General features: G+C 34.8%; 2 non-coding genes across 2 annotated transcripts; both read right to left on the reverse strand.

The window, feature by feature from the left end:
* Nucleotides 1–7,098: 7,098 nt before the first annotated feature.
* Nucleotides 7,099–7,206, reverse strand: LOC112787622 (small nucleolar RNA R71). Its single transcript, XR_003195025.1, has one exon. It is a non-coding gene; the product is annotated as a small nucleolar RNA R71 (small nucleolar RNA).
* Nucleotides 7,207–7,742: 536 nt separating this feature from the next.
* LOC112788011 (small nucleolar RNA R71) lies at nt 7,743–7,850 on the reverse strand. Its single transcript, XR_003195392.1, has one exon. It is a non-coding gene; the product is annotated as a small nucleolar RNA R71 (small nucleolar RNA).
* Nucleotides 7,851–8,440: the final 590 nt, after the last annotated feature.

The following is an 8,440-nucleotide window of genomic DNA, read 5'->3' on the forward strand; positions in this document are numbered from 1 at the left end:
TTTCATTCTTGTGTGTTTACTTCTCTATGATTGTAATCTATATTTTGTTTTATCTTATATGTCCAATAGTTATTATATTTGCATGCTTGCACATGATTGAGGCCATTATTTGTTTAAACTCACTCATCCAAGTTAAGCCTACCCTTTTCAATTACCTTTGTTAACCACCTTGAGCCTTTAATTCCCATTTGTTCGATATTTTACCACATTACTAACCTTAAGCCGAAAAACAATTGTATATCCCAATTTGAATCTTTGGTTAGCTTAAGATAGAATTGTGTGTGCTAGTTAAGTATGGAAAATTGTGGGAACAAAAGTTGTTAAGGGAATGTGTCATAAAAATTTAAGGGGAATTTGGATACCTACTCATGTGAAAATATAAGAAGGAAAAATCTATGTACATTGATAAGCTTTATTTATTCAAAAAAATGAAAAATCAATAAATAAGGGGACAAAATTACCCTAATGTTAAATTCAGAATTCAAAGATCAGTGCACATATAATAAGAACCAAAATATAAGTTGATACATGAGTATGGATTGAAAAAGGGAATTTTGGGTAGCTAGGTATGAACTTTAAAGATGACATTAAGTGTATACAAGTTATGTTAGAGCTTGGGTTAATTAAAGATTCAATTTATTAGCTCACTTGACCAAATATACACCCCCACCTATACCTTAGCCCCATTATAACCTTGGAAAGACCTCATGATGTTTACATTGGTATATTAACTATTGTTGATTGGTTAGGAGAAGAACAAAAGTTAGAAAGCATGATTAGAGAAGGATAGAGTGATCACCCTATACACTAGAGATCAGAGCGTACATACATTATCAGTGAGGGTTCAATGCTTGAATTTTCAAGTTCCCTGCTTTCGCGAGCTATCTCCTTGCACTTTTATCCATTTTATTGTATAATGATAAAATTAGTGGAATTTGATTTGTAATTGTTTTGAAGAGCTTATTTACTTTTGATTAAGTGGACAAGAATCATATAGTTGCATTTATTTATATATATGTAGGTTTGCATTGCATTTCATGAGTTTCTACATGTTCATACTTATTTCCTTATCTCCTTCAATTAAGCATGAGGACATGCTAATGTTTAAGTGTGGGGAGGTTGATAAACCACTATTTTATGATTTATATTGTGTTTAATTGTGTGGTTTTACCATGATCCTTACCCACTTATTCATTAAATTAGCATGCATTTAGATTTCCTTCCTGAATTTATTACATGTTTGAAAACTGCTTCCTAGAGACTTTAATTATTTATTTTTAATTCTCCTTTATTCCATTCGATGTCGTGATCTGTGTGTTGAGTGTTTCAGACTTTACAGGGCATAAATGAGTTGGAGATTGGAAAGGAAGCTAGCAAATATGGAAGGAACACAAGAATTTGAGGAGATAACCAGCGAGAAGTGACGCGGTCGCATGGCTCACGCGACCGCGCGAAGGAGAGCAAATCCCAGTGACACGGCCGCATGGCTCACGCGGCCGCGCGGATTGGAAAAGCTCTGGGGACGCGGTAGCGTGGACGACGCGAACGCGTGGCGAGGAAAAGCGCGAATGACGCGTCCGCATGGATGACGCGATCGCGTGACATGTGCGTTCTGCATAATCTGCAGAATTCGTTGAGGCGATTTTGGACCCTATTTCGACCCAATTTTTGGCCCGGAACAACAGACTAGAGTCAGAGAACATGCAGAAACAAATAACACATTCATTAGAAACAGTTTTTTAGATCTAGTTTTACTCTCTTAGTTTTTTCTCTCTAGGTTTTAGAATTTTAATTTTCAATTGGTCTTAGAATTGGAACATTGAGAAGAGTTATTTCCTCATCAAGACTTCATCATTCTAGTTTGTTTTCTTAACTTGATTTCATTCTTCCATGTTCCTTGTTTTGTTCAATTTTGTTATTTGAATACTTTTATGATTAATTAATGCAAGGATTATTTCTTTTTAATTCAATTTCAATTCCAATAATCATGTCTTCTTTTAATTCCCTTTCATGGGCTATGGATTTTTTATTTACAATGCGTGAGTAGTTCCCTTACTTGATGGGGAGGTGATTAAAAGGAATTCTTTAATTGGAAGGATTGAAAGAAAAATTTGTAATTGGGTTAAATGTTGGATTGCTATCCTGTCACCAACGCCAATCCCTTTGAACTACGTGGGTTGCAACTTGTGAACAGATCTGGCATTCCAGCTTGTTTGACTTTCCCTTACTTAGTAAAGGATAACCAAACAGAACAACCATTAATTATAAATTAATCTTACAATCACTCCACCAATAATAGAAATTCCAACCAATCAACTCCCAGTCAAGGCTTTTATTCATATTATTTAACTTTCCTCAATTTACATCCCAATTTACTTAGCTCAACTTCTTGGAACATCTGATTAATAAGATAGCACACTTTTCTACAACTCGTTGGAGACGACCTGGGACTTAAAACTCCCAGTAATTTTTAATTTAATTCTCTGTGACATATTTCTAAATTGATAGGCAGATTTTCGGTGAGTTAAGAACTATACTTGCAACGTAACCATTTTAATAATTTTTAATTCACCAGCTTCTGCGTCTCATCAAGGACATCATTATTACTTTGGCATTCATTATTACTTGGATTTCCCTCCTTCCGATTGTTAGTACTCTATATTTGAATTTAATTCTCTTTCTTCCTTCTTTAGGATGGCCACTAAAAGAAGAAAAGAGAAGACTTCTGAAAAGCTACCGACAAAGAGAGGAACCAAGAGAACTCCGACTAAGGCGCCACCATCTACCAGCGTCAAGCCGCCAACAAAGCGGGTAAAGAGGATCATTAAAGTTGATGAAGCAGAGAAAGCCTTTCCCGCACGGGACTCCACACGGTTCACTAACCGTTATTGCAAGAAGATGTTTCCCATCCTAGCTGAGAGGAACTATAATAATGAACATCTACTCCCCTACCCATTTTGTTGATTTTGTGGAGCCTCTGATGAGCGGATAATTTATACGCTTTTTGGCATTGTTTTTACATAGTTTTTAGTATGATTTAGTTAGTTTTTAATATATTTTTATTAGTTTTTAAATAAAAATCACATTTCTGGACTTTACTATGATTTTGTGTGTTTTTATGTGATTTCAGATAATTTTTGGCTGAAATTGAGGGACTTGAGCAAAAATCAGATTCAGAGGCTGAAGAAGGACTGCAGATGCTGTTGGATTCTGACCTCCCTGCACTCAAAGTGGATTTTCTGGAGCTACAAGAGGCCAAATGGCACGATCTCAATTGGGTTGGAAAGTAGACATTCAGGGCTTTCCAGAAATATATAATAGTCCATACTTTTCCCAAGTTTAGATAACGCAAACTGGCGTTCAACGCCAGCTTTCTGCCCTATTCTGGCGTTAAACGCCAGAAACAGGTTGCAAAGCAGAGTTAAATGCCAGAAACAAGTTACAAATTGGTGTTTAACTCCAAGGAAGACCTCTACACATGAAAGCTTCAATGCTTAGCCCAAGCACACACCAAGTGGGCCCGGAAGTAGATTTCTGCATCATTTACTTATTTCTTTAACCTTAGTAACTAGTTTAGTATAAATAGAACTTTTTACTATCGTGTTAAGAATCTTTGGATCATTTTTGAGACTATCCTTGTATCACTTTTGATCTCTTAATCACGTTTAGGGGGCTGGCCATTCGGCGATTCCTAGACCTTGTTCTTATGTATTTTCAACGGTAGAGTTTCTACACACCATAGATTAAGGTGTGGAGCTCTGCTGTTCCTCATGAACTAATACAAAGTACTATTGTTTTTCTATTCAATTCAAGCCTATTTCTTCTCTAAGATATTCATTCGCACACAAGAACATGATGAATGTGATGATTATGTGATGCTCATCATCATTCTCACTTATGAACGCGTGCCTGACAAACACTTCCGTTCTACATGCAAACAAGCTTGAATGCATATCTCTTAGCCTCCTGATCTACGATCAGAGTCTTCGTGGTATAGGCTAGAATTATTGGCGGCTATTCTTAAGATTCGGAAAGTCTAAACCTTATCTGTGGTATTCCGAGTAGGATTTGGGAAGGGATGGCTGTGACGAGCTTCAAACTCGCGAGTGCTGGGTGAAGTGACAGACGCAAAAGGATTACTGAATCCTATTCCAGTATGATCGAAAACCGACAGATGATTAGCCGTGCGGTGACAGCACATTTGGACCATTTTCACTGAGAGGATGGGATGTAGCCATTGACAACGGTGATGCCCAACATACAGCTTGCCATAGAAAGGAGTATGAAGGATTGGATGAAGGCAGTAGGAAAGCAGAGATTCAGAAGGAACTAAGCATCTCCATACGCTTATCTGAAATTCTCACCAATGAATTACATAAGTATCTCTATCCTATTTTATGTTTTATTTATCTTTTAATTATTAATACTCTATAACCATTTGAATCCGCCTGACTGAGATTTACAAGGTGACCATAGATTGCTTCAAGCCGACAATCTCCGTGGGATCGACCCTTACTCACGTAAGGTTTATTACTTGGACGACCCAGTGCACTTGCTGGTTAGTTGTGCGAAGTTATGACAAAGAATTAAGATTATGAACGTGCGTATTAAGTTTTGGCGCCGTTACCAAGGAATGAACAATCACGATTTCATGCACCAAGTTTTTGGCGCCGTTGCTGGGGATTGTTCGAGTTTGGACAACTGACGGTTCATCTTGTTGCTCAGATTAGGTAAATTTTATTTTAATTTTAAGCATTTTGTTTTTATTATTTTTATTTTTATTTTCAAAAAAAAATTATAATATAAATTATTCTATGGCTTCAGAATTTTTAAGAATGAATTCTAGAGTTTCAAGATAACATGTTGAAGCCTAGCTGGCTGTAAAGCCATGTCTAATTTCTTTTGGACTGAGGCTTCCTCTTCACATGCTTGAACTATGTATGCTGAAGTTTGGCTGGCCATTGGCCATGTCTAGTGTTTTGGACCGAAGCTTTCATGAAAAGCTTGGCTGGCTATTAATCCATGTCTAATTTTTGGGCCGGAGCTTTAGACTGACATTGCATGATCCCTGGAATTCTTATTAAAAATTTTTGAAATCCTTATTTTTCTTTTTCCAATTAATTTTCGAAAAATTACAAAAAAATTTAATAAAATCATAAAAACCAAAAAAAAAATTTTGTTGATGTTTCTTGTTTGAGTCTTGTGTCAATTTTTAAGTTTGGTGTCAATTGCATATTTTTAATTTTTCTTAAAATTTTTGAAAACTCATGCATGATGTTCTTCATGATCTTCAAGTTGTTCTTGATGAATTTCTTTGTTTGATCTTTAAATTTTTCTTGTTTGGTGTCTTTTCTTATTTTTCATATGCATTTTCAATTTGTTAGTGTCTAAAGTTTGAAAATTTCTATGTTTGGTGTCTTGCGTGTTTTTCTTTTCTTAAAAATTTTCAAAAATAAGTTCTTGGTGTTCATCTTAACATTCAAAGTGTTCTTGATGTTCATCTTGACATTCAAGGTGTTCTTGCATGCATCATGTGTTTTGATTCATAATTTTCATGTTTTGAGTCTTTTTGTTGTTTTTCTCTTTCTTCATTAAAAATTCAAAAATAAAAAAATATCTTTCCCTTATTCACTCATAAATTTTCGAAAATTTTAGTTGACTTTTTCAAAATTTTTTAAAATTTAGTTGTTTCTTATGAGTCAAATCAAATTTTCAATTTAAAAATTCTATCTTTTTCAAATCTTTTTCAAAAATCAAATCTTTTTCATTTTTTCTTTCATAATTTCAAAATCTTCAAAATTTATTTTCAAAATCTTTTTCTTATTTCTATTTCATATTTTCAAAATTAATGCTAACAATTAATGTGACTGATTCAAAAATTTTAAGTTTGTTACTTGCCTAGTAAGAAAGGTTCAAGCTTTAAATTTTAAAATCATATCTTTTTGTTTCTTGTTAGTCAAGTAATCAACTTTAATTTTCAAAATCAAATCTTTTTAAATTTCTTTTTCAAATCTTTTTCAAAATAAATTTCAATCACATCTTTTTCAAAATCAATTTCAAAATCTTTTCTAACTTCTTATCTAACTTCTTATCTTTTCAAAATTGATTTTCAAATCTTTTTTTTCAATTAATCTTATCTTGTTTGATTCTTATCTTTTTCAAAACTACCTAACTAATTCTCTCTCTCTAATTTTTTAAAATCACTAACCTCTTTTTCAAATTTCTTTTTAATTAACTAATTGTTTTTAAATTTTAATTTAATTTCATTTCATTTTTCTTCTTAAAATTTTCGAATTTTAACTTTAATTTTAAATTAAAAACAAAAATATTTTTATTTTATTTTATTTTCGAATTCTTCCATCTCTCATCTCCCTCTAATTATTTATTTATTTACTAACACTTCTCTTCTACTCAAAAATTCGAATCAACTCTTCTCCTCTGTGTTCGAATTCTTATTTTTTCTTTCTTCCATCCTTCTCTTCTTATACTCATATAAGGAATCTCTATATTGTGACATAGAGGATTCCATATTTTCTTTTCTGTTCTCTTCTTTTTCATATCAGCAGGAACAAGGATAAGAATATTCTTGTTGAAGCTGATCCTGAACCTGAAAGGACTCTGAAGAGGAAGCTAAGGGAAGCTAAAGCACAACTCTCTGGAGAAAATCTGACAGAAATTTTTGAAAAAGAAGGAGACATGGCCGAAAATAATAACAATGGTGGAGGTGCAAGGAAGATGCTTGGTGACTTTACTGTACCAAATTCCAACTTGCATGGAAGAAGCATCTCAATTCCTGCCATTGGAGCAAACAATTTTGAGCTAAAGCCTCAATTAGTTTCTTTGATGCAACAGAATTGTAAGTTTCATGGACTTCCATCAGAAGATCCTTTTCAGTTCTTAACTGAATTCTTGCAGATTTGTGATACTGTTAAGACCAATGGGGTTGATCCCGAGGTCTACAGGCTTATGCTTTTCCTGTTTGCTGTAAGAGACAGAGCTAGAATATGGTTGGACTCTCAACCTAAAGATAGCCTGAACTCTTGGGATAAGCTGGTCACGGCTTTCTTAGCCAAGTTCTTTCCTCCTCAAAAGCTTAGCAAGCTTAGAGTGGATGTTCAAACCTTCAAACAGAAAGAAAGTGAATCCCTCTATGAAGCTTGGGAGAGATACAAGCAACTGACCAAAAAGTGTCCTTCTGACATGCTTTCAGAATGGACCATCCTGGATATATTCTATGATGGTCTGTCTAAATTATCTAAGATGTCATTAGACCATTCTGCAGGTGGATCCATTCACCTAAAGAAAACGCCTGCAGAAGCTCAGGAACTCATTGACATGGTTGCAAATAACCAGTTCATGTACACTTCTGAAAGGAATCCTGTGAGTAATGGGACACCTCAGAGGAAGGGAGTTCTTGAAATTGATACTCTGAATGCCATATTGGGTTAAAATAAAATATTAAGCTAAAGCCTCAATTAGTTTCTCTGATGCAACAGAATTGTAAGTTTCATGGACTTCCATCAGAAGATCCTTTTCAGTTCTTAACTGAATTCTTGCAGATCTGTGATACTGTTAAGACCAATGGGGTTGATCCCGAGGTCTACAGGCTTATGCTTTTCCTGTTTGCTATAAGAGACAAAGCTAGAATATAGTTGAACTCTCAACCTAAAGATAGCCTGAACTCTTGGGATAAGCTGGTCACGGCTTTCTTAGCCAAGTTTTTTCCTCCTCAAAAGCTTAGCAAACTTAGAGTAGATGTTCAAACCTTCAAACAGAAAGAAGGTGAATCTCTCTATGAAGCTTGGGAGAGATATAAGCAACTGACCAAAAAGTGTCCTTCTGACATGCTTTCAGAATGGACCATCCTGGATATATTCTATGATAGTCTGTCTAAATTATCTAAGATGTCATTGGACCATTCTGCAGGTGGATCCATTCACCTAAAGAAAACGCCTGCAGAAGCTCAGGAACTCATTGACATGGTTGCAAATAACCAGTTCATGTACACTTCTGAAAGGAATCCTGTGAGTAATGTGACGCCTCAGAGGAAGGGAGTTCTTGAAATTGATACTCTGAATGCCATATTGGGTCAAAATAAAATATTGACTCAACAAGTCAATATGATTTCTCAGAGTCTGAATGGATTGCAAACCGCATCCAACAGTACTAAAGAGGCATCTTCTGAAGAAGAAGCTTATGATCCTGAGAACCCTGCAATAACAGAGGTGAATTACATGGGTGAACCCTATGGAAACACCTATAATCCCTCATGGAGAAATCATCCAAATTTCAAATGGAAGGATCGACAAAAGCCTCAACAAGGCTTTTATAATGGTGGAAGAAACAGGTTTAGCAATAGCAAGCCTTTTCCATCATCTACTCAGCAACAGACAGAGAATTCTAAGAAGAATCCATCTAGCTTAGCAAATATAATCTCTGA

This window comes from Arachis hypogaea, chromosome 20, assembly GCF_003086295.3.
Source record: "Arachis hypogaea cultivar Tifrunner chromosome 20, arahy.Tifrunner.gnm2.J5K5, whole genome shotgun sequence".
NCBI classification, from domain to species: Eukaryota; Viridiplantae; Streptophyta; class Magnoliopsida; order Fabales; family Fabaceae; genus Arachis; species Arachis hypogaea.